Source organism: Canis lupus, chromosome 5 (assembly GCF_011100685.1).
Source record: "Canis lupus familiaris isolate Mischka breed German Shepherd chromosome 5, alternate assembly UU_Cfam_GSD_1.0, whole genome shotgun sequence".
NCBI classification, from domain to species: Eukaryota; Metazoa; Chordata; class Mammalia; order Carnivora; family Canidae; genus Canis; species Canis lupus.
In genome coordinates this window covers 27,541,358-27,568,161 of record NC_049226.1, presented here as the reverse complement: position 1 = coordinate 27,568,161, position 26,804 = coordinate 27,541,358, and the positions used below count along the sequence as shown (strand labels likewise).

General features: G+C 39.9%; 1 protein-coding gene and 1 long non-coding RNA gene across 43 annotated transcripts in view; one reads left to right on the top strand and one right to left on the bottom strand.

Moving 5' to 3' along the window:
- Nucleotides 1-26,804, top strand: part of LOC119871826 — a 247,631-nt gene that overhangs the window by 46,256 nt on the left and 174,571 nt on the right. For 13 of the 30 annotated variants that reach the window (XR_005359361.1, XR_005359362.1, XR_005359367.1 and 10 more), the window contains exons 4-6: nucleotides 8,263-8,342; nucleotides 9,035-9,328; nucleotides 15,121-15,184. The exons of 2 other annotated variants lie outside the window; for them this stretch is intronic. The gene's annotated coding sequence lies outside the window, so the exon portion shown is untranslated. Of the gene's footprint in view, nucleotides 1-8,262; nucleotides 8,343-9,034; nucleotides 9,329-10,781; nucleotides 10,840-10,863; nucleotides 10,920-14,396; nucleotides 14,757-15,120; nucleotides 15,185-16,966; nucleotides 17,100-17,207; nucleotides 19,804-26,804 lie in introns of those variants that run through there. 15 more of the 30 variants (XR_005359371.1, XR_005359359.1, XR_005359383.1 and 12 more) reach the window with 13 other exon arrangements.
- The window catches only part of LOC111095861, a 58,467-nt gene that overhangs the window by 6,640 nt on the left and 25,023 nt on the right, over nucleotides 1-26,804 (bottom strand). For 6 of the 13 annotated variants that reach the window (XR_005359394.1, XR_005359397.1, XR_005359396.1 and 3 more), the window contains exons 4-7: nucleotides 21,270-21,414; nucleotides 18,953-19,060; nucleotides 18,230-18,438; nucleotides 11,570-11,733 (exon numbers count right to left, since the gene is read on the bottom strand). The exons of 1 other annotated variant lie outside the window; for it this stretch is intronic. This is a non-coding gene — a long non-coding RNA (uncharacterized LOC111095861). The remainder of the gene's footprint in view (nucleotides 1-11,569; nucleotides 11,734-18,229; nucleotides 18,439-18,952; nucleotides 19,061-21,269; nucleotides 21,415-26,804) is intronic. 6 more of the 13 variants (XR_005359389.1, XR_005359392.1, XR_005359390.1 and 3 more) reach the window with 3 other exon arrangements.

The following is a 26,804-nucleotide window of genomic DNA, read 5'->3' as shown; positions in this document are numbered from 1 at the left end:
CACAGTGTTCTGATTTCACCAAGTCAGTAAAACTCCCTAATGTTCCATTCTTTAATATGTCCCTGCTGCTAGTCCCTACATCTTTTTGGGACTTTTGACACCCTCTTGATGTTTAAAACAAAATGTGGAAACAACACCATTTCTTATTTTGTCCCAAGATGACCTCAAAATAAGATATTGCTGTAAAGATTTGGATGGACAAATATAGGCATTTATTCCAAATTAAATGAATGGTCTTTGAATTGAGTGTCAAACTGTGAACCTCAAAGGATAGTTAATTATAAAGATCAGCAAAATTCCTTTATGAGAACAGTTACATTGTCATGAATACGAGCTTTTATATCCTGAGAAATCAGAAATAAGTTCTATGTTTAACCTTTCTTAACCAAGATATCTGTGAACCACCATTACAGGCAAGAAATTTTTCTTAAGATCTTAAAGCAGAATGTGCTCAGAAAACAAGGGTGGCATAAATGCCTCAACTCCTGTGTATGCTGTGCCTATGGATATTGATTCTGTAGTGATAGATTAATATTATTTAATCTTTCTCATCAAAAAAAATGTATTCCAAATATTTAAACTCAACCTTTATCTTAGAGATAGTGAACTAAGTAAAACGGTGAGCACCAGAGAGAGACAAACATCATAACTCTAACTCAGCTATGATAGTGAGATGGAAAAATAATGTTCACCATTACTTTATTGGGTCTGGGAAATGTTACTTTTGTCCTAAGGAGCACACAGGGAGGCTGTAAATGGTAGATATGGTGAAAGAAGATACTGACAGCATTTCTGGGGAAAAAAAAAAAATAGCTTGGGTCCAAACAAAAGGGGTCCTGTTGAAGATGCATTTAAGACCCTGTTCTCTTATTGTTAGAGCTCCATTAGGACTTTTTTTTTTTTTTTTTTTTCCTACCATCCCAGGACTGTGGCTGTTTAGCTTGGTTTCTATTATAACTTTTTTGGCGCCTTTTAGGACCACTAGTACATCTCATAGGACACTGGCGAAAGACAAAGACAACACAAAAATGGTATGGCATTCCTCAGACTGCGACTGTTTAGAAAGACTGTTTAGACTACCCAAGTCTTTGGAAGAATATGCCAGAATAAGGGCACAGAGGGAAACAGATGATTGCAAGGATGTCCCACGTACAAAGAGCAAAGCACTTCATTGCATTGTTATATAAATATTAAGAGGGTCAATATATCAGTCCTTTGAGGGGGAAGAAGTGTTCTTAATTCATTTGCCTCTTATACCTCTCTCCTACTTAGGCCAGTAGACACAACCCGTTGGCACTACAGAGATGGCCTATGGAAAAGAAAGCAGTACATTCCTTGGTGGGTCAGTAGATGGCAGTGTGTCTGAGTCTAGTATTGTAGTGGGGGAAAGCTTTGCAGCATTTTCCAAGAAAATGAACATTTTTTTTTTTTTTTTTTTTTTTTTTTTTTTTTTAATTTTTTTTTTTTATTGGTGTTCAATTTACTAACATACAGAATAACACCCAGTGCCCGTCACCCATTCACTCCCACCCCCCGCCCTCCTCCCCTTCCACCACCCCTAGTTCGTTTCCCAGAGTTAGCAGTCTTTACGTTCTGTCTCCCTTTCTGATACCTCCCACCCATTTCTTCTCCCTTCCCTTATTTTCCTTTCACTATTATTTATATTCCCCAAATGAATGAGAACATATAATGTTTGTCCTTCTCCGACTGACTTACTTCACTCAGCATAATACCCTCCAGTTCCATCCACGTTGAAGCAAATGGTGGGTATTTGTCATTTCTAATAGCTGAGTAATATTCCATTGTATACATAAACCACATCTTCTTTATCCATTCATCTTTCGTTGGACACCGAGGCTCCTTCCACAGTTTGGCTATCGTGGCCATTGCTGCTAGAAACATCGGGGTGCAGGTGTCCCGGCGTTTCATTGCATTTGTATCTTTGGGGTAAATCCCCAACAGTGCAATTCCTGGGTCGTAGGGCAGGTATATTTTTAACTGTTTGAGGAACCTCCACACAGTTTTCCAGAGTGGCTGCACCAGTTCACATTCCCACCAACAGTGTAAGAGGGTTCCCTTTTCTCCGCATCCTCTCCAACATTTGTTGTTTCCTGCCTTGTTAATTTTCCCCATTCTCACTGGTGTGAGGTGGTATCTCATTGTAGTTTTGATTTGTATTTCCCTGATGGCAAGTGATGCAGAGCATTTTCTCATATGCATGTTGGCCATGTCTATGTCTTCCTCTGTGAGATTTCTGTTCATGTCTTTTGCCCATTTCATGATTGGATTGTTTGTTTCTTTGGTGTTGAGTTTAATAAGTTCTTTATAGATCTTGGAAACTAGCCCTTTATCTGATATGTCATTTGCAAATATCTTCTCCCATTCTGTAGGTTGTCTTTGAGTTTTGTTGACTGTATCCTTTGCTGTGCAAAAGCTTCTTATCTTGATGAAGTCCCAATAGTTCATTTTTGCTTTTGTTTCTTTTGCCTTCGTGGATGTATCTTGCAAGAAGTTACTATGGCCGAGTTCAAAAAGGGTGTTGCCTGTGTTCTTCTCTAGGATTTTGATGGAATCTTGTCTCACATTTAGATCTTTCATCCATTTTGAGTTTATCTTTGTGTATGGTGAAAGAGAGGGGTCTAGTTTCATTCTTCTGCATGTGGATGTCCAATTTTCCCAGCACCATTTATTGAAGAGACTGTCTTTCTTCCAATGGATAGTCTTTCCTCCTTTATCGAATATTAGTTGCCCATAAAGTTCAGGGTCCACTTCTGGATTCTCTATTCTGTTCCACTGATCTATGTGTCTGTTTTTGTGCCAGTACCACACTGTCTTGATGACCACAGCTTTGTAGTACAACCTGAAATCTGGCATTGTGATGCCCCCAGATATGGTTTTCTTTTTTAAAATTCCCCTGGCTATTCGGGGTCTTTTCTGATTCCACACAAATCTTAAAATAATTTGTTCTAACTCTCTGAAAAAAGTCCATGGTATTTTGATAGGGATTGCATTAAACGTGTATATTGCCCTGGGTAACATTGACATTTTCACAATATTAATTCTGCCAATCCATGAGCATGGAATATTTTTCCATCTCTTTGTGTCTTCCTCAATTTCTTTCAGAAGTGTTCTATAGTTTTGAGGGTATAGATCCTTTACATCTTTGGTGAGGTTTATTCCTAGGTATCTTATGCTTTTGGGTGCAATTGTAAATGGGATTGACTCCTTAATTTCTCTTTCTTCAGTCTCATTGTTAGTGTATAGAAATGCCACTGACTTCTGGGCATTGATTTTGTATCCTGCCACGCTACCGAATTGCTGTATGAGTTCTAGCAATCTTGGGGTGGAGACTTTTGGGTTTTCTATGTAGAGTATCATGTCATCGGCGAAGAGGGAGAGTTTGACTTCTTCTTTGCCAACTTGAATGCCTTTAATGTCTTTTTGTTGTCTGATTGCTGAGGCTAGGACTTCCAGTACTATGTTGAATAGCAGTGGTGAGAGTGGACATCCCTGTCTTGTTCCTGATCTTAGGGGAAAGGCTCCCAGTGCTTCCCCATTGAGAATGATATTTGCTGTGGGCTTTTCATAGATGGCTTTTAAGATGTCGAGGAATGTTCCCTCTATCCCTACACTCTGAAGAGTTTTGATCAGGAATGGGAAAATGAACATTTTGAAAGCTGTGAGGCAGCATGGGGCTAGTGCATGGGCCAGAAGACTTGATCTTTATTTCTGGCTCCACTCCTGAATAAATTTATTTGAATAAAAGGGGACCAGCCACTTAACTTTTGTATTCCTTACTTTCCTGAACTTGAAATTGGAAAACCTATTCTGCTCCTCCCCATCTCCCTTACTAGGACACTGTGAGTTCAATCAGACTTCAGGATCATTTCCGTCCTTTGAAGAAAGACTCTTTATGAATTTGCTGTGCTATTTATAACGTGGGTGGCAAAACTGATCTGTGTTGTTTATTGGGAGTTGAAGTAAATAAACACAGAGACAATTGGCAAGAAGGGTCTTCTGTATTTCCGTGCCATAAATGTGGGCATATTTTGGTTTTACGTAGCAGCATTGAATCTCAGGATGCAAAATGACTCCTGTTACTTGGAATTAAAACAACTTCCTCAATGCCATGAAACTTGACAATTATGGAATGAAGCCAAAGGCCCTTGGCAACTTCCCAATTTAAATGTCAGCTGTTCACTGCAAGTACAGATTCAGTCAGATATAATAATTTTCGCTTGTGCCTCCTATTGAACATGAGAATTTTCACTTTGGCATTTTAATCCAAAGCTGGCAGTATGATATATGTGAGATGAAATTATAAATTTGAAACAGCACTGAATGATTAAATGATGATCATTTCCCCCACTGTGACTTGGCTGTGCATGGGGGTGCCACTTGCACCTGAGGTTAGAACCCGCAACCAAAACACACATGCAGTCACATGGCACCTAAATGGGTCATAATGAGATCATGTTAGGGCAGAACAGACTATGACATCTGTTCTACCAAACTGGCTCTGGCTGTGTTCACAGATAAACTTCTCTGCGGGAGCCCTGCCATTTTGAAGCCGACAACATGGGTGAAAAGGGGATAAAGTCTGTAATACTTTTCAGGACAGGTGGATTCTGATAGGGAGGGGTAGGATGTACCTAGCACAGACTCCTATTCCATCCAGTCTTCCAGGAAGCAAGAAATTATATTGTGTGATTTAGCCAGAAACTTATTTGCCATACAAAAAGTAAAATCATACAACTAAATGGATATCATGACTTGAATATGCACCATACCATCATTTCTAGCTGGCAGCCATTTCATATATAGACAAATATTGGAAATTAATTATTTCTGTATAAGAAGCTGTCAGAAAAGCTGTGCTAATATCAGAATCCACTATCAAAATGTGAGCAGACAACTAGGCTTTTTAGAAATCTCTCGTGCCATACGTATGGATTCAAGACAGGTGATTTTTGCTCTGCGTCATCTTATTTGTCAGACATGTCTCTCTAGTTGCATGCTGGGTGGCTTGGTTTGAATGTCAGGAGTTAAAATTTTAATTTAAATATGCATAAGCATTAAAATGTATTCAAGAGAATGTCACATCAACCTCAACCTCAAAGTACCAATTATGTTGTTTGGGTTCCACATTTGACACTGTTCTGACTAAACTGGTATCCCCAGCTCGGAATTTCTAAAAATGCTTAGATCTCACTTTCATAATACATTCTATTTAAAGTAGAAACATTAAGAAGAACGGATTTATAGGAGCATTATTTCATCGTTTCAAGGACACGAAAGTCAAAGCCAGCAGCTTGCAGCTAATGAGCAATTCTAGAGACATACAAGCCTGACACTGTCTATTAGCGTGAAGATAGTGGAAATACACCTGAACAATCTGTACCCACTCAGCAGGATAGATCCCACACAAAGACAGTTTTAAGGTGGGAGTTTCATTAGAAACACTGATTTGTAAGTTGGATGAGAACATGTAACTGTTTTTAATCTTTAGCCAGTAAGTTTCATTTTCCCCTTGAAGCCACTTATTGAAGGAACACCTAATGCAGAAGAAAGAAGAGAAATCACTGTTAACTGACATTCTGTGTATATTTATAGAGAGAGCTTAAGTGGGAAGAACTGGATGGTAGCTCCATCATTGAAATAAGATAAAACTTAATCCACTAGGCAGTCAACCAGAATTCTCCATTAGGAATCTCGTTATAAAATTAACAGTAAAAGTCTGATACATGTTTGCTGATGCTCTGAAACACTTATCAATTCAAAATAAATAAATAAATCAGAAATTGAAGTGCATACAAAATGCTTTTAATATTATGTATGCTTTATTATATTTTATACTTTTGAATATTGATTATTCATACCCAACTTGTGGTAATCGTATGAATGTTATTTTTGGTAAGTTGTAATACTCCTTTTCAGATCATTATTTGTTTCATTATATTCTGTATTAAAATAGTTTTAGACTTTGGTACAATGTTTATAGATAGTTGCTCTGACGAACCCCGAATCAGTTTAGTAGTTACGTAGAGTCAGGGAATATACGGATGTGTTTCTGCATGCTAGCTGCACACATCCATAAAATAAATGTAAAACAAAGTGACACTAATAAGGTGGCCTAGGAACCTGAGGGGCTGAAAGCCCATGGAGATGGACTTCCCAAACCCCAGAAGGAAAGTAATAAAATAAAGGGAAAAAAACAAAGCAGTGACAGGTAAGTGTCAGAAATCCTTGAACTTAAGTTCTCTCAGGTGTATGGTTCCTAGATTGTGCCGATAAACTGGGTAGACAGTTGATAAAACTACTGATTTCAGGTACCTGGGTGGCTCAGTCCGTGCAGCATCTGCCTTGGACTCAGGTCATTATCCCAGGGTCCTGGGATGGAGCCCCGCTTCGCTGCTCCCTTTCCCTCTGCCACCTGCTTGTGTGCTTCTTCTCTCTCAAATGAATAAATAAAATCTTTAAAAAAAAATAGACTGATCTCTGCAAACAAGGGATCTGAAAATTTGGGAAGTGAAATTTCACAACCTCGTGCTAATAAAGAATTGCAAGTAGTTGACAAAAAAGGTGATAGTATCAGTCAGGGTCCTTCCTGCTCAAAATGATCAATGATTATACTTAAATGAAATTAATACATCTGGGGTATTGCTGGCTAATGTCAATGAACAGTGTAGTTTACTTAGGAGCTAGGATTGTAATAAGCAGCATTTCCCTTCTGCGCTCCTCTTGCCCCTGGGTTGGCTCAGCTCTCATGGGAGGGCTTCTGCACCCCGAAGCTGGCAGCAGCCATCACATCCTCCTGTCGCCTATTGCGGAGACGGCGTTGTTGTCCAGCAGGCCTGGCACATGGGACACATGGGACATATGTCTACAGAACATGCATATGGGACTGCATGAAATTACTGGGCAGGGCCTGAAACAGCCTGATGGCCAGGGAAATAGAATGTGGCTGCTGGCTGAAGTCTGTATTCATCTGCTAATCTGTGAACTCATCCAATCAATTAATCAATATGTTAAAACCCTTCCTTGACCTCGGTCACTATGGTCCAAGGGAATGAGCCATGCCAGTAACACCCTAGGCCATACCACCAGAATTGCATAATTGGTAATGGGGAAGTGGTAGTTCCCCAAACTACTCAGAGCAGATGGGATATTGTTATCGGAAGGGAGGACAGTGGACTTGAGAAACATGTGCCTCCAGGGGACCTAAAGCCTGCTTCCAGGACCCAGAGCCCAGGGGGAGCGGGGGAGCTTCTGTATTCCCAGGGCTGGCTCAGGAAAACAGGATATATAAGAGTGATGGCCAGTCAGGTGCACTGGTTTTACGAGTCCAGGTCAGAGCTACATTTGTGAGTTCGTTTACCCTCACTGTGTCCATTTACCTACTCTGCATCACTGACGTGTCATTAAGCTTCCTTGTGTAACGGAGTCAGTCCTGCCTTTCAGACAACATGTGTAAACGGTCACTTGTCTCTGGAGAACCTTCCTCATCCTATAAGAGCCAGGCAAATATCCCTGTTCCTGTGAAGGCTGAACTGAAACACCTTTGGGGCAGCCACAAGTGTGCCCGGAGCCCACACCATCTGCTGGACGTCCTTGTCTTGCTTCCTGTCTCCTCTACTCAGCTCTGAGCTGTTGGATGATACATCACCCGCTTTGTCTCCGGGGTGAGGCACGACAGGACAGAGTACTTAGCAAAGGCTTGGTTAAAACATACATGCATAATTTAATGTCCTCATTCATCATCTCAAATCTCAGCAATTTTAGGTAGGAGATATCTCAAGATATGGTGCCTAATACATAGAAGCTGTGGAAATAATAAATAACTTGGATTTATTGCATCCCGGTTAGATAGTTTTATATGTTTTCCATGCACAACATCATCCCATCCTCCCTACCCATGTGCTGGGTGGGCACTGCTGCCTCTGCGTAGAGGTTCAGCAACCTGCAGCAGGCTGCCAGTTAGTCATTGGTGGGAGTCAGATTCTGCTCACACCCTCTCTGACTCAAATGCCCGCACATTGTCTCTAGCTCCTCAAACTTCCACTGGCAAGGATGGGGGAATTCCCTAGCAAAGAAGAGAAACATTTTAATCCAATACCAAGAAGGAAAGTGAAAAACTCATGTAAATGAAAAATCAGCTGTGAATCTGGAAACTAATCATATATAAAAGGAGCTTTAAAAACCCAAGTAACCCTGAAAGCGTGTTTGTCACACGTTATGACGGGTTTATTATTTTTCTTTGAGGTCCTGTGTGTGTGAGCTGTTGACTTCTCATGTTCACATGGGTCATGCTTTGCTCAGGAGAGCTGGTCTGTTGCTTCAAGGTATGAAAACTTGAACATGTCCAGAGGATAAGCCCTAAAGAAAATCATGAAGGGATTGTTTGTGAGCTGCTTCACATGGGTATTCACAATGCTTTAGTGTCTATGGACCTGGATTGATACAAATGTGGGGTCACCTAAGGTATGTGTCCAAAACCCAGGCAGCCAGACTCCTCAAAGGTCAGCGTGAGAAGCAAAGCTGCTTCATGTCGCTTTTCTCTAGAAATCATGTTGATGTCTTAGGATTTGTTTCAAAAGTGACTTTATGAGAAAAAAGTGGGGGGAGGAGGATTTTATGTGTTTAGACCATGGGCGGGAAGGCTGCCTGTGCCCAGTGGTAAAGGGCAGCTCTGTAGGTTGCTGGACCGCCTGGGGTCCCGCAGAGCCCGGCCAGGGTGCCTTCTCAGGACAAGCCCCCACTGACTGCGGCCTGAACCCCCTCTGTGCTTGCACTTCCTCCAGACAAGCTTGTGGGCACCTGCGTCTCCCAGCGGGCATGGCCCAGCCCTTAGTCAGCCTGGGGCCTCTCAAGGCACGTGTCCCCCGACTCCCAGTTAACTTCATACGTTCCGATCTTCCTAACTGCTTTTCCCCCCTGAAAAAAAAATGGCAAAACCATTTAAACTTCTTACTGACTTGTTGACTTTATTTTCAATACTCTGACAAAGCAACTTTATTTCTTGTGTTCTGTAAAGCCAACCTAGCACGAGGGAATCAAGAGAGCCACCACGTCCTAGGAACTGTTAGGAAGGTTCTTCCTGGCATAGTTTTGGGACCTTGGACCTGGTCACACTCTGGGAGTGTTGGTGGGAAAGAAAGGAGACCTGACGGGCCAACGAGCAGCCTGGGAGCGCCTCATGGACGGAGCTTCTAGCTGTGCGGACGCAGCTTCCTGACCCCTGCGGAGGCCCGCCCGGCCTGGTCACCGGCTTCGGCTCTCAGTGCTCACTGCTCCTCGACTGGCGGGTTAGCTGCGGCCCGAGACCCCGGTGAGACTCTGGGGTGCACTGGGTGGTGGGGGGAGCCCGGGGAGGGAAGACAGAAGTCCAGTTGTGAGGATGGAGGCACATGCAGGGGTAAAGACAGCAAGGGCTAACTTGCGGGGAAGAAGGGACACTGTGACCCACAGAAAGACGCCCCAGCTCAGCGGCAGGTGGGCGGCCTCGCGCCAGCTCACCCCCTCACCTCTTCACGGCGGTGAGACCTTATGACACTGAAAACTGGCTAAAGGATGAAGAACCGGAGAAGGCACAGCCAACAAGGAACAGGAACTTGTACATGCTGGAGATACAGAGTCAGGACTCGGTCCTTTGGGGCAGGAAAGAGCAGGCTCCAGTGGGAGGTACCGCCAGAGAAAGGGTCGGTCTCAACAGAGAGCAAGGCCAGCAGCCCTGTCTCCTAAGCCTTAGGGGTGAAGTTGGCCGAGAGTAGAAGGTGAAGGCCCCTAGAACGTCTTTATTTCCCACAGAGATGAGAGGCTCCGTGTGGGCTCGGACACAGAGCATCTGACACTAAGGAAATTGGGTGGGAGAGGGTCCGTGCAAATACATCACTGCTGCAGCCACTTACAAGTCGGGAGGAAAGTGTGGCTAGAATTACATCTGTAAGCGTGTTCTCAGAGACTTGTACTGGCATGTGAGAGTGGCCTGCAAAACTTTTGTAGAACGTCCAGCACACACGAGGTGTGAGGGGAGGCGCGAGGGCTCATTCTTTTCCATGGTGGGTCTGCAGGAGGACAGCTGGCCGGGAAACTGCTGCACCACGGGGTGTTTACACCTCGTCGTAGAGCAGATTCTTCCCTGAATGGGGAAAGGGGTCACTTGGCTGGTGCTCGGTCTCACTCAGGGGAGAGGTGGCTTGCCTGCCAGGGCATCAGCCCTCGGAAACACTTCGTGCAAATGCTCACCTGTCCCGGGATGTCCCCTGTGCTGAGTAGGGAGAAGAGGCTGAGGGCACAACACCCGCCGCACACCTGCAGACTCGCCCAGGTGCCAGAGCAAGAAACCAGCAGGAGCAGGATGGGAGGATGAGGACAAGTGTTTGCAGAAAGAGGGGAGGAAGAACTGTCCTGCATCTGGTGTGCGGGAAGGCTCTGTCACAGCGTCGGGGGCAGCCTTTGTCCAGAATGGTTCAAATACAGAAAATAGACTAAATGCTGGCTCTCAAAGCAAGCTCCCCAGTCCGTACCGGATGTCTGTGAATATCTCAAAAGACACTATTCATTTCCTCTTGGCAGCAGCCTATGAAAAGAGGGGGTAAACAAGTTTCCACAGGCCTTTTTTTTTTTCTATTGCAATCTAAAAAGTTATTTTCATAAATTGTAAAGAAGAATGTTTGTTCCATATCCTTCCTGTTATTTTCAGGGCCTACCATTTAAGGGGAAATAGTGCAATTTTGTAGTTGTAAGAGACGTATTAAATATATTTTTTTATTTTTTTAAAGATTTTATTTATTTATTCATGAGAGACACAGAGAGAAAGAGAGAGGCAGAGACACAGGCAGAGGGAGAAGCAGGCTCCATGCAGGGAGCCTGACGTGGGACTCCATCCCAGGTCTCCAGGATCACGCCCTGGGCCGAAGGTAGGTGCTAAACTGCTGAGTCACCCAGGGATCCCCTACATTTTTTTGATCCCCTATATTTTAAAACCATAAAAGACTTCATGTTGTCAGTCCTAAAATCTACCAGGTGGCTCTACTGTCATTGCATTAGTTTCCATAACTAAATGTTGTGTTAGTGTTCTTCATAGACATCTGGTGAGATACATCTCATTTCACTATGGATTTGGGGCCCTGCTGCCTTCTGAGGACAATGTGTTTTTACCAAGGAGTGTCTTCAATCTCTGTGGCCTTTCATTAGTCTTTGTAATATTTTATTCTCTATCAGGGGATGCAAATGCATGGATCAAGAGGCCCGTCAGAGTCTAGGGCTAGATTAAGTCTATGAAAATGTTATCCCAAGATGATTTTATGCTTACAGACAAGTGGTGCTAAAAGTATGAAACGCTAAAAATTCAGCATGGCATTATTCGGTGAGTTTTCTGAGTGAATAAGCTAGCCTAGTCGCCAGAGCTAACCAACCACATTTTTCTCATACAACCAAATATTTGTCTGAGCTACCAAGGCAGATTATAAGATGTTCCTCTAAGCAGTGTTAGCTCAGAGAGAAGGGAATTGGGTACCACTGTCTACTGTGCATCAATCAGCACAGTCTCTCTGAAGCTCATACTGACCTATTGCAGTGCATCTTGCAGACGATGGCCAGATCTATGTCTCAGAAACTTTGCTCGGAAGCTGCCACTCATCCAACCAACAGCTTTTAATGGAAGATTCTCAGCCAAGATGAAGCCTCTTAGGGACATTGTTGGAGCCTTGCAGTAAAGAATCTCCAGTGGCTCTGCAGAACCAAATAGTCACATTTTGAGGGTCAAGACTAACGGTCAAATGATTCTCATATTTTGAAAGGAATGTCTGCCTGCTTCCAGGACAGTGCAGTTAGATGGAGACACACCCGGGGCCTGGCCTGTGTTCACTGTAAGGGATGAGCAGCAGACACCATCTCCAGGTCTGCCCCTGACCCGGAGGGTCTGTAGCTCTGCGGGCTTGCCTCACAGCAGAGCTGCCAGTGTGTGAGGCTGGGTGGCAAGCACACGGACGTGGGGACAGAGCTGTGACCGAGGACCTCCGCCCTGCCCTTAAGCCCTTGTGGACAGCTGCTGAACAGGAGGCAGGCTCGCATGCGGGGAGAGACCCAGGCCTGTGCCCTGACCCCTCTACCCTCCAGCTCCAGGACCTAGGGCTTCTGTGGGTCAGTCACTGCCTCAAAAATGTGAATCCTAGGAGTGACAGTAGTATTTCCTGGGGCTTTTGAGAATGAAATGAGTTAATTTTATCATAAAAGCAGTTTTAATGTTTTGGGGTTTTTTTTATGGGGGGGTGTTTTTTTTTTGTTTGTTTGTTTTTTGTTTTGTTTTGTTTTTTTTGTAGTGCTTTAAAGATTTTCTAAAGCCAGCTTAATCTTGAAGTACTTCCCTTCACCCTACCCTCTTCCAAAGGTTAGAGCAATTTAAATAACCCCAGTTGTGCTGTGTCAGGGGGAAGGACTGAGCGGCTCTCGCAGCTGTGGCCGGGGTTTGGGCAGCAGACAGGCTGGAGGGGAGTTCACAGCCGTGAGTCCTGCTCTCTAGACACGGATGTGGGCAAAAGCGAGTCCACACACATAGCTGGAAAGATGGAAACACGGCTCTTGCAGAGAGTACTTCAAAGTCTGCACTCGAGCCACTGCAGATGGAGAGGCCAAACATGCTTCTCTTTCATATTCACTCTGAAACAGCATGTGGCCAGGTCCTGGAGAGATGTGGGCCACGAGGGCCGTGTGCAGCCAGAAGCAGAAAGCAGCACGCCGACATCAGGAAGGCGAGGAGCAGAGTATTTTTGGGTACTAGAAAGTCATACTGTTGGGGTAACATACACGCTTGAGAAGACTATATTTTGTATGTGTTATAAGGGGATTACCAAAAAGAAATCTTCCCTTTCAGATTATTTACCTTGTTTAAAGGCAGACATTCACTGAGGAAAAGGAAATAGATGACACAATAATAATCTTGTAACCTAGTTTAAAACACGAATGATCTCTCCTATATATACTTATTTACTCTTTAGCTCTTCCATTTTATAGTAACAGTGATAAATGAATATTTGAGATACTTTGAGGATCACTAGCCATAAGTCTAATATAGTCCATACTTGATTTTAAAAATTTTGAAGATTATTTTAGAGAGAGAGAGTGAGAAAGCAAGAGAGAGTGCCTGCAAGTCAGGGGGGCAGAGGGAGAGAACCACAAGCTGACTCCCCTCTGAGCACAGAGCCTGGCACGGGGCTCTATCCTACCACCTGGAGATCACGACTAAGCGTAAACCAAGAGTCAGATGCTTAACCAACTGAGCCAGCCTATCAACCCTTAATTAAAAATTTTCTAAGCAGTGTGTTATTAATTATGATTTATAAGATTTATACAGCAAGAGGAAAAAGAAAGTAGTTTGCAAAAGCCAAAAATATGGTTGAAACATCAAGCTGCCTATTTTAATTAGCAACCTGAATTTAATAAGCTAATAAAATTCTTAAAAGCACCAGCATCATTGTAGACATGCTCACACATCTGAACATTCTTTCTCTTGGTTCTCCCCTTACTCTTTGTCCTTTTCCTCCTACATTTCCATCAGATTTTCCATTCATCCTGGGTCCCTCCAACCTCTTAGGAACAAGGGTTACATCCTTCACCTGCTGACTTTCTTAACCTCATGCTGTCCTTGGGAAATCTCATCTACTATGAAATAATGAATTATTGTCTACAATTCTACTTTTCCAAACCCAACTTTGGCCTTTCTCTACACTTAGGACTCCTGTGTCGTCTGGGACATTTCCGGGTAGCTTAGACTTATGGTGGTTTAGCAGCGCACAGTGGTGTTTCCATCCAGCTTTCTCATCCTTCCCTGTTTCCCAGTCCATGGAGCCACTATATGGTTTCTGAACTTAAACTAAGTATCTTGCATTTACTCCCTAGTATTTGCTGGCCTGTTTATCTTTTTTGCTTCTCTTTAAATGATTATGAGTGTATTCTTACCTCGCACCCATTCCTCCTTCCAGTTTGAATGACATTGGATTAACACACAGCTCTCTTCTTGACACTAAGATCTATTCAGTTTTTCAAGGCAACTGGGTCCCAAAATTTGGTTTTTCTCAGGCCTTTTTTCAAGAAGACTAATTAGGAAATGAATAATCTGAAACATACTCTTCAGATGTCTTCAGTTCCCTTAATCCACATGGCCCCAGCCTCACCTGTTCTTTGGATCTTCAATTTAGAATCATGCCTGGACATAAACCTACCCGATAATAACATAAATATGGTTATTGGATTCATTGAAGAGTAAAATTTCTCAACACAGATGGATCTTTAAAGTGCCCAGTATTCATTTTATGTGTCATTCTTCTCTCTTTCCTAGTGCTTACTATAAACTTTTACTTCCTAACTGAAGCTGGCCATTTCCAACCCCAGGATAATCTTGACTTTTATTTACCACAGAAACAAAATATAATGCCTACCAACTTTTTGATGTCTTCTTTTCTGCCTCAAAAACCTCTGACTTGACTCGTCCTTATGGAAAGGATACTATGTTCTGTGTGGAATTTTTCTCTTGTCCAAAAATTGATGCTAAGGTCCAAAGTCAAGACCAGAAGTTCCTAAACATTCCACATTCTAAACTCAAGATCCAAAGTCAAGACCAGAAGTTACTAAACATTCCACATTCTAAACTCAGAAATCTATCATCTGTTGGTCAGACAATCTTCCACAGGACTTACTGCAAGGGGCATCAGAGAACCCATCCCACAACCATTGCCTCATATAACCCAGCTCATCATGTAAGAAAATTGAGGAGAGAGTTTTTGGGCCTTTGGGCCTTTTTGTAGAGTGTGATGTTCTGTAAAAGAAACTATGCTTCCTTCATTCTCTTCCCTACGGAGAGGCTTTTCATCTCCAAATTGAGAAAGGATACAAGAAAAATCACTCATAAAATGCAGAGTTCTGCAAAAATATGACACTAGCATTTTGTTCCCCATTGAAAATTCATTTAACCTTTGGACAAGTTAATATACCCTTTGATGCTAGAGCAGGAGCAAAAGCCCTGGAGAGAGAGGGCATGAGGAAGAATGAGGAGAACAGGAATGCTTCCTATATATCCTGGCTTTCCAGAGATCTAAGGTTGTGTGCCAAACTTGTCTTTAGGTCCTGAGGTTGGAAGTCTTGGAAGGAAGGTGAAGTTGTGGATGTGATAATAACGTGGATTAAGGTGAGTTCTGGACAGATTAGAAGAGAATTGAACCTTGTCCATGGTGGTACAAGCCAATGGATAAGGAATCTTTGTGTCTTCAACCCCTCCTCCCCAGGGAAAGCTCAGGAAGAGAAAAGAGAGGTAGTCAGAGTAAACCACACCCCAGTTCCAAGCTTATAGAGCTGCCTACTTTCTGTAGGGGATCTTTCTGTTGCAGAGGGAATAAAAACCAAATAAGAAACAACAAAAAAACTTAAAGAAATTAGATCAATGATTTTGAATGATCAAGATTAAAAACTTAATAACACTTAAGAGAGTGCTAGAATTGAGCTAAAATTTTTAAGAGGACTACCACCAAGCAGGAAGATATCACTGAAAGCAGGAATCAAAAAAATTTAAAACTATCTGAAGTTTGTGTGATTATTAATTTAAAAATAAATCATAAATAGCACAAGGGTCGGCAGGTATGTATTTTAACTTTCTCCTTAAACCTTAGTTATTTAATTTCTTTGAACAAAGATCTGAATTGGAGATTTAAAAAATACGTAGAAAAAATAGTCTATTAATCAGTACTTGGTGTTTTTATGTCAAATAATAGACTTGATTTTCCGTTTTAATCAATGCAAATTATTATTACCCACAATGTCTCCATCTTTTCTTCTTCTTTACAGAGTTATACATGTGGCAGGATTTAAGTCAAATCTCTTAAACCCTCTTTACTCTGTAAATTCCTATTTGTTGTATTCATTATTTATTTTTTTAAATATTTTTTTTAATTTTTATTTATTTATGATAGTCACACAGAGAGAGAGAGAGAGGCAGAGACACAGGCAGAGGGAGAGGCAGAGACACAGGCAGAGGGAGAAGCAGGCTCCATGCACCGGGAGCCTGACGTGGGATTCGATCCCGGGTCTCCAGGATCGCGCCCTGGGCCAAAGGCAGGCGCTAAACCGCTGCGCCACCCAGGGATCCCGTATTCATTATTTAAACATTAAATTCAATGCTTAGTGGTTGTTCTCCACTATTTTATGAGGGTCTGCTGTAGCATTCAAGTCTTGGATGTGATAAATGTAATTTACATATGCCTCCAGACAAATCTGAATGAACGCAGTAGGTACTCTGAAAGCATATGGCTATATGCTGCAAATAAGATCTCCCTTACTTTTCCAGCATCATTTAGTGTTATTTCACGGACCCTTTCTGGAAGGTTGGGAAACTACCCTTGAAGAGTTACTAGCTATACCAACAAAGCCATAAGATTTGTTCAAAACTGTAGTGGTCACCACATAATGAATGATCCTGTCAGGGTGTATCTGACTGACCCACTGACCCATTCTGCATTCATAGTCTGCTGCAACATTTCTGAAGTGCCAGAGAGCCCCGACGGGTTGTCGTGGGGCCCACAGGCAGAAATCACCCAGCTCATTCTGGAGTAGGCGTGTTGATAGAGAACTTCCTCCTTCACTTGTACAATTATCTGCATGATTGAAAACTAAATTTAAATATTTTCCGGCAGGGGGCAGGGATGCCAGTTTGATGTTCTGTTACCAAAAAAAAAAAAAAAAATATATATATATATATATATATATATATATATATATATATATATATTTACATGTGATATGAGAAAATTGTATTGCTGGGTACAGTAATTTAGCATGTGTTAAAATTAAGTATCTCAAATATCTACAGAGCCTGAAAAGGTGGATGGAAACGAGCTGCTTTCCAAGCTAATGGCACAGGAAATGACAGCTACACTGCTCTCTTTTCCTCACACTTATAATGATCTGTTTCTCTCAGGGTTTGAAAGAACGTAAGATCTCGCTGCTTTCCACTCTGGGGTATAGAAGATTCAGAGAAATGAGTCTCGGGCTCTGGTGTGAGCTCAGAAGTGCCTAGTAGCTTCACTTGTGGTGCTCAGTCTCCACATGTGGTGCGTAAGCAACCAGGCAGACCTAGCTGCCCCTCCGGCCTCTCCACTTTCTGCCCTGCTTTGATAAGGCAAAAATTTTTACAATTTTTATATCTTTTCCTTCTCTAGAAAGATCCTCTGTGAACCTGTATGATGTCTAATCTATACAGGCCAAATTGTTCTACATGTTCCTTTTTCCTATACAGACTTTCTTGAGGATCCCTTCAATCTGCATTTCAGAAGATGGGAAGGGAAGTCCACTAAAGTGCTCCCCACAGAATGGGGTTCCCAGAGCAACGCTGTAGGACGTCATCCCCCCAAATCCTGACCCAACTGCGGCCATGACCAAATGGGTTTTGCTGCTTTAAAACACTGTTAGTGTTTTGTTACACAGCCTTGAATTGCTAGAACAAGGGACAATCATGTCGCTGTCAGGATGTTGGTGTGCAGTGAACATCGTGGGAAGAAAATACATGGGGATGTTGTGTGCTTGAAGATTAAAAAAAAACGTGTTTTCAGAGGTGATGAGAAAGATGTGATTTTATATCTGAAGTTAACTGTAGACATATTCTAAACCATGTTTTATCTCTGAGAAAATTGATTATGAGGGAGGTGAAGAAGCTGGCTCTATGTCAGCAGGTTACATTGTGCCACAATTGCTGCTTTCTGAATTCCTGAAAATGTTCAATATGGAGGAAGATGAGAATTAAAGTCTCTTAGTGACAACATAAAGGTTAATAAAATTTAAAAGGACAGGAGGCTTCAAATATGACTTTCTATTAAGTCTGTCATAAACACATAGGAATAGACCCTGGCTTTTAAAAGGAAAAAGGCTAAAAAAAATAAATAAATAAATAATAAATAAATAAATAAATAAATAAAAGGAAAAAGGCTGATAAAAACGTCTTTCCGCAGTATGTCTGTATATTGACACTTGTGATATATTTTAAGTGTATTCTCCTTGTGTGAGCTGAATATACTCGTGGTAATCACAGAGGGGAAAAAGGAGAGTCCGGGATTCATAGCCTCTTGTATTATGTGTACATGTTTATACACATGAAAATATATGGACATGCATTCCTATTTTACATCTATATTGAGCATCACAAAATCAAGAACTTTTAACATCATAGCCAGCAAAAACAGCTTACATGTAGGTGTAATTAGCAATGTGAAGCTGCTGTGGAAGCCCCATCACGTTCCTCATGTTGGATTAAATGTTGAACTGTAGGAACAGATTCTCCATTCTCAACATCATCTCAGTTATAATCTATAAAACATCATTTACTACACATAATGTCAAAAGCCGTGGCTTCATTGATAAAGGTACATTATGAAGAGGCATATGTAAGCATTAATCCTATAAAGGAAAAAAACACAACAAAAAAGTTTTAGCTATAGGAAGCCTTAATGTAAGGATGGAGAAAGGACCCCATGCATAGGTGGTGTCATTTTGAGGACAATTCTACATCCTATGGAGCCAAAGCTGACCTGTACAAAATCCTAACTTCTCTCATTAATCACTCTGAACTGTTTCTATCTCCCACACATGATAATAACATAAATATGGTTATTGGATTCATTGAAGAGTAAAATTTCTCAACACAGATGGATCTTTAAAGTGCCCAGTATTCATTTTATGTGTCATTCTTCTCTCTTTCCTAGTGCTTCTCTCTTTCCTAGTGATGTTACTTCTCCATTGCCCGTTTCAAACCTCAGACACAACCCAGGTGGCAGGAAGAGGTGAAGGTATGGTTACTCTGAAGGCCGTGCCGATAAAACATGTAGGGTTTTTGGCGTTGGGCTCATGTCTAGGTGACTCAATGCATGGAACTCACATCCAGAAAAGAAGGTTACTGAGACCAGAAACTCACCAGAGATGACTCTTGCATGAACAGCGTTGTAGAGAGGTCATATAGCACAGGTGATGTGGGTACCCATGGTACCATATTAATCCCAGCTCAGTCGTCCAATAGTTTTGTCTTTAACAATTTCAACAATATTTACACCAATTTAATGGAATTCACAAAATAATTAAATGAGTAAATTAATATAAGTACTTAGAGTTTCAGAATATAAATTCTTAATTGATGGTAAATACTGCTAGCTATTTTTCATGATAACTTGTTCTCATGCACAAGTAAATCTTTAATAAGATTAATAAAGTTAATGTCAAGTTAATTCGTGATGGGTACAATTTCAATTTACTGTTATATTTTAGTATAAAATATATTAATCATGTGGAAAATACAGAGAGTCATGTAAAAACAGCAGCATACCCATCACTCAGCTTTTAAAAAATCTTGATACTCTTTCATTTTAACTTTAGAGTTTGTTTTGTTCAAAAAATAAAACTATGTACATACTGGTAGCCCTTGGTACACAAGAACCAATCCCATTTTCTTTCCTTGCAATCCAAAGAGAATCTTGTTAGTACATGTAGAATGTCATCCTTATGTTTTCCTACCTTTAAAAGTATATTACTGTAAGCTTTTCAAAAATTGTTTTTTTAGATTTGTGCATCTCTCTCTCTGTCTCTAAGTATCTCTGTCTCTCTACACATATGTATACATACAATGTATGCTCATTTTGTATATATATATATACATATAACTATAACTGTACAACTGTATAACTGTTGTTAACTGTATAACTGTATAACTGCCGTATAACTGTATAACTGTTATAAGCTTCCCATGTATGAATATATTAGGCTTAAAATCTATTGTCTTGTTAATGAGCATTTAGGCAGCTTATTTTTTTAAGATTTTATTTATTTACTTTAGAGAGAGAGAAAGAGAGCACAAACAGAGGGAGCAGAGCAGAGGGAGAAGCAGACTCCCCTCTGAGCAGGAAGCTTGATGTGGAACTTGATCCCAGGACCCTGAGGTCATGCCCAAGGCAGATGCTTTACCTACTGAGCCACCCGGGTGCCCCAGCATTTACATAGTTTAAATATTTGCCACGTTATACACATCTCCTTGTGCCTCATCTTCATTTTTAAATTGGAAATATTAATAGTAACCCCCCCATAGGATTGTTGTGAAGAACAAAATACATAATAAATATAAGAATTTTACTTGGTGCTACATAAATACTATGCATCTCCTAGTGTTGTAAATACTGTTTCAAAGATCCTCCTGCACTCAGCAATCTGACTCCAAGTGTCAGGTGGAGAGATAACACCCAGAAGTGGAAATATATGGTCTTCCAGTGTGTGCTTCGTCAACTTGACTATAATTTTCCAGTCGGCTCTCAAAAGTAATTGTACTATTTTATGTTCTCAGGATTATATGGAATCTAGAGTCAGAATCCCTAAGAACCAGCTGTGTGACCTTGACAAGATAATTCTCTGTGACTAGGTTTTCTCATCTGTCAAGTGACTGTAACAATAATGTCTATCTTACTGGGTTGCAGTAGGGATGAAATAAGTTACATGTACAAAACATTTGGAACAACGTGTCCCACACCTCGACTGGACTGTAAATACTAGCTCTCAAAACTGTCACCAGCAGCTTAAGAAAGTTCCCATTTTTCCATGGGTAGCTGTAATTGCCTAATTTATTTTGTTGTTCCCTCCCTCCCTCGCTCCCTTCCTTCTCTGTCTCTTTCTTTCTTTCTTTGCCAAATTGATGTGTGTGAAATAATGCTCCATGTTTGCTTTGATTTTCTCTGATAAATAGACAGGTTACGTCTTGGAGGAGTCCCACCTTGCTGACAGTGGTGATGTTAGTCTTTGAGCTGTTTCTGAAACCAATCCCTGGCTCTCCCTCCTGCTTTCTTTGGGTCAGGGGCTTCAACCTGATTCTCCTCCCTCTTCTACCCCATGCAGATATTTATTTATTTATTTATTGAATCACTGGATATTCTTTTAATTTTTTTCTTTTTGTATATCCTATTTTCATATGACCCATTTCCATAGTCATCTCACTGCTTTGTGTTGGGAGCAGAGGGCTTGTCTCCTTTATAAATTTACAGACCAACTTGACTTAAAAATATTTTTTTCCTGAAAATAATTTATGTTCACTGTGGACAACATAGAAATAGATGAGAAGCATTAATACAATAAATAAAAACCACCTATACTTCTAGTTAGGAAACATTTTTTCTGCCTTACAGATATGGTGGCTTTGGTGATTATTCCAGTAGCCAAAACGATCCCTCAGCAAAGCTCATAGGGTGAGCACCTACCTGAGCATGAAAACACAGTCTGAGGGAAGGGATGTCTTCCTTTCAAATGATCTGCTAATTCTTTGCAGCCCATAGTTCTTTGATTTCTATGAATCCACAGAAGCAGGCCCACCAAACAGGGTTTTGTCTGCTAACCTGGAAAAGTCTTAATATGAACGAGTCACTGGCAATGGGATCATTTTTAAGTCTGCTCCATTAAGAAACATTTTTTATTAAAGATTTTATTTATTTATTCATGAGAGACACAGCACAAGAGGGAGAGGCAGAGACACGGGCAGAGGGAGAAGCAGGTTCCATGCAGGGAGCCAGATGCCGGACTCGATCCTGATCCCAGATCTCCAGGAACACAAGCTGGGCCAAAGGCAGCGCTAAACCGCTGAGCCACCCGGGCTGCCCAGGAAACATTTTTAACACTGTTTTATATTTCCATAAAATGAAATCTAAATGAGATTATATATTAATGCCACTGCATAGGAAACTATACAAATTGTGAAAAATCATATCAAAATGTTCTCCATCACAGTTTGATTACATAATGATATAGTATTAAAATAAATTGAATCAAAAGTCAAATCTAAAATTTGAAAGATAATGTAAGAAAAAGCAGTTACATGGACTTAAAAAAGTAAAGTGTATAATAATTTAAGCAGGAAACAGGGTAAAGGTTTGTATTGTTAAATAAAGTCATGGGATGGTTCCTTTTAAAGAATAAAATACATAAACCAGTTGGTAATGTAAAGATGAAAAGATATAGGGGATTGTACAAAATTTGGCATGAACAAAGAGATATAATGACACTTTGTATTTTATAATTAAAATAATAAAATATGTTTGAAATTATTTTCTAGGAAATACAGATTGCCAAAATGACCACAAAATCAAGTCAGTAAGCTAATAGACAAAAAGCCTTGGAAATTTTTTATGATACTTATCAAAAAACTACTAACAAAAAAGATGCTCCCAGAAGGTTTTATAGTTAAATTTATTGTAAATTCAAACACATATTTCTGGGGCTATTTAACCCATTAGGAACAGAAAAAAAAAAAGGATAATTTCCCAGTAATAGTAATTTCCCAGTAATTGAAAACATGTACCATAACCCTGATACAAAAAATAGTACATATAAAGCGCATAAAACTTGAAATAGATCTCACTTATAAGATGCAAAAATCTCGAATAAAGTTTTAGCAAGTCAAGTGCAAGAGAATATCAGTTGAATGGTGAGCTATAACTCATAAGTTGAAAAGGAAATAATGCTTAAATATTTTAAAAATCAAAATCTTCATGTTAATAAGTCAAAAAAACTCTGCTCATCTTAGCGACAAAAGTACATGTAGTAAATTTCCACATTTTTTACATAATTTGTTAAAATCAAAGAATCTGCAAGTTGTTTGTTACTCTTATAAAAAGTAATTCTCAATTTCATCTGGTGTACTTGTATACATGTATATCTATATCTATGCTGAATTTGAAATAAAACTTTTCTTCTTTACTTTAAAACTTCTTTAGATTTTGAGTAACATTAAATCATTAAAAATTAAAATTTTTTTTTGAATTTTTATTTAAATAACTGGAGTTTTTTAAGATTTTATTTATTTATTCATGAGAGATACACAGAGAGAGAGAGGCAGAGACACAGGCAGAGGGAGAAGCAGGCTCCATGCAGGGAGCCTGAAGTGGGACCCGATCCCGGGTCTCCAGGATCACACCCTGAAGACAGGCGCCAAACCGCTGAGCCACCCGGGCTGTCCCATAACTGGAGTTATTTAAACTCCGGTGAGTTAACATAGTGTGATATTAGTTTCAAGTATGCAATATAGTGACTCAGCACTTCCATACATCACCTGGTGCTCATCAGGACAGGTGTGCTCCTTCATCCCCATCACCTGCTCCCCCCATCCCATCCCCTCCCCTCTGGTGACCAGCAGTGTATTCTCTGTAGTTCAGAGTCTGTTTCTTTTCTCTTCTTTTTCTTTCTTCCCTTTGCTCGTTTATTTTGTTTTTTACATTCCACATATGAGCGACATGATATGGTGTTCCTCTCTCTCTGATTGACATTAAATCTATAAGTTATTTTAGAGAAGAGTTGTAATTATGCTATATCATTACATTTCCTAAAACTATATTTTTCAGAATGCTTGCTCTACCGATATGAATAAACGTCCCTTGAAGGAAAGATTCCATCAAGAAATAAGTTTGAGGTACACAGGTCAACATAATCTTTTGTTTTAAGACTATTTGAGAGAGAGAGAAATTGAGTATGGTTTCTAAAATGTATTTGGCCATTAACCACCCCACTTTCCTTTCCTATTTCTTCAATGTCCATTGGTAAAATGTACAAGTAAAGGTTTCTTACTAAGAGGAACCAGATCCTGACTCTTGATCTCTTAGTTTTAAGACTGTTTGCCAGTGAAATCGAATATGATTGTATATGAAAAGTTGTACCACCAACTTTCTTTATTATTTTCCTAAACTGGATATTATAATTGTATCTATTTAATAGTCTTTTGCCTTAAAGAATCTCATTAAATTTCCATTCAAAAGAAAACATCAACAATATTGGTTTCATGAATTATAACTTTCCTTCATTGAATGAACTTTCATGAGATGCTTCATAAGAGCCAGATGTCTTCTAAAACAAGAGTATTCAAATTAAATAAAACAGGCAGAAAAAGGCCTAACCCACAATCACTGTCAAGCAGTAATTGCTTAATTTGTCAGAATACATTCCCCCTTCAGCACACTTTTTGAGTATGTAACTTCAAAATACACACATTGCCTTATTCATAAAGTTATATGCATTTACTGTTGTGCTTATATATTGAGTAGATTATAAAACTTACTTTTTTAAAAAGTTGAAACTGTACAATATTTAGAACCATTTTTGACACATGGTCCAATACCTACAGTGTCTTTTTAGGGGTAAAATTCTGGAAGTCATAATTTCATGCTCAGAATAAGAGCAAAATTAGATTTTATAGCAGCTCTGAAGTCACTCTGACCCACCACATTGGCCATTATCACTGACGTTTGCTGAGTCCTGGGAAGAAAAGAGCCTGTACTGGACAAGAAGGTACAATATAAAGATATCAGATGGAATCCTTGGTGGTTTTCTAACCACCTGCACAGGATACAAGTAATTTACCTTCACTCCTTAGTGAAGAAATAATACTTTTTCCACTTGTATCTTTTTTTTTTTAAGGTTTTATTTTTAAGTGATCTCTATACTAAATGTGGGCTCAAACGTGTGTTCAGTCCTGAGATGGAGAGTTCCATGCTCAATCCCCCAAGCCAGCCAGGTGCCCCTCTTCTTGTATCTTTTATATGGAAAATCTTAGAAACAGAGAGTATACTCTATAAGAATAATAGATCTCTGCTTGTCACCCATTTTATTCACGGATAACAAAGTTACCCAATATGGTTTTTCTCCAGGGTTAACTAAATTAAATGACATACTAAGCTTATATTAAATTATTTTACCATTTCTCGTCCTGGAATGGAAAAATAAAATGTATTAACAGAGGGAAGTATTTTAGTCATTTTTGTAACTGTGCCACATGGGCCACTGCATATACAGATGGGAGTCTGAGGACTCCTAAACCAAAAGCAATTAGTGGGGAAAACCTTTCAGTGATGACCTCCCATTTGGAAATATACAATGGGCAAGGCTGCAATTTTATACTAAATATAATAAAAAATCATGGAAGCAGACCTGGATCTTTCCCATTCACAGGAGGATGTGGAGGCCTTTCTTTTAGCCATTGATCCCCTGAGGAAAAACCAGCCCTAGACTTTGATTCCCTGGTCCCTGCAAGTGAGGCACAACTGCAGAGGCTTCAAGAGGCAACACAGTGCACTCTGGCTCCAGTTACTGCTGCAATGTCTACTTTATTCCTATCCATTTGGAATAATATATTAAAAATAAAATAATGTCTTTTAATATATTAAAAATAATAGACTAAAATGTTTTCACTTCCTTAAGTGAATGCAGAGTCTTGTTTTGCAAAGCCAAAAATAAACCGTACTGAGGGATTTTTCATCCCACTTCTCACCTTTTGCCCAGAAAAACAGTGACCAATGATGGCCATGTATTTTTTTCAGAGGCAGCATGATCTCAAAGAATTCTTATTTTGGGACCAGATTTCAGTCTTGATGCATATTTAAAACCATACTTAGAGATGAGGTCGTCAAGAGTGCTTTCTTTGGAATGAATTCCTGATGTTGAAATTTTTTTATGAAGCCATTTTCTGATTTGACATTACATCTTAGATGCAGAGTTGAGCATGGTTGAACAGTTTGGTTTCTTGGAAATCCTCAAAGTAAATTAGGATTCAGCAGCAGCAAGTCAGTTTTCAGCTGCTCTAAACATTTCGTTATTACATATTATTACATATTATTATAATATTTGACCACGAATGATGCAAGTGGATGGCAAACATAGCAATACTATAAAGAAATACACAGGACAAGTGCCTTAAAGTAGTAAAATGTAGTTTCTAGGCGCTAAATTTGCAAATTGGAAATTTTGAAGTTGTTCAATTTGACATGGAAAAAACTAGACCTAATAAATTAGCACAATAATATTAGTATCTAGCTGCATAAAGAAAAAGGTGAAGTCAGGAAAAAAGCAATGTGTTTGTATTTCAAAATGAATGCATAGCTCTCTGCAATTTCTCTTTGCTTGAAATCGGTGACAATACATCCTGCAACTGTTGTAAATTGAATGTATTTCCTTTATTGAGATACATTGCTTTCTTTTATATAAATATTTAATTAGCTACAAGGGGAAAGCTACTAGAATATTTCCTTCATTGCAGTGAGGTTAGTAAGTGATTCAGGGTTTACTGCAACTAGCTAAAAAGCTCATACCTTTTTAGCCCTCCCTCAGAAAATGGAACTAAAAATTTGTCCTCTGTAAGCCAACGGAAGAGAAAAAAAATGGAGCAAAGAATTGACAGATCAGGTTCTAAATATGAAGCAATTATTTATATTTTTTCTACTACTGTCATTTAGATTTTCTTCTACCATTATCTTATTAAAAGATCTCAGTGGTGGTTCTATTTCTCTGGAGAACCTTGACTAATAAAGTCATTTAAAGCAACATAAATGCCCATCAATGTAATGAGCACTAGGTGTTATATGCAACTGATGTTTCACTAAATTCTACCCCTGAAACTAATAATATGCTCTGTGTTAACTAAGTTGAATTTAAATAAAAAATTAAAAAATAAAGCTTAAAGAAACAAAATTAATCCCAGAATATCCTGTTCTTTAACTCTTCAGTGATCCTCTTGTGTGCCTGTATCAAAATGACATGTGATTACAAAATACTTCTTTAGGAAAAGACAAAAGGTGATGTGAAGGCCACATGTTTGTGTTCTTTCCTTCTTCCCTAACTAATGTCATTTTAATAGTCACCCCTCACAGTCAGGGAATAATGAAATTTAGCTTACCTTCTTCTGACTATCCAATTCAATTCCATGACCCACACAGGTCTATCATGACGGTCATCTTTTCAGCACACTGATTCTGAGT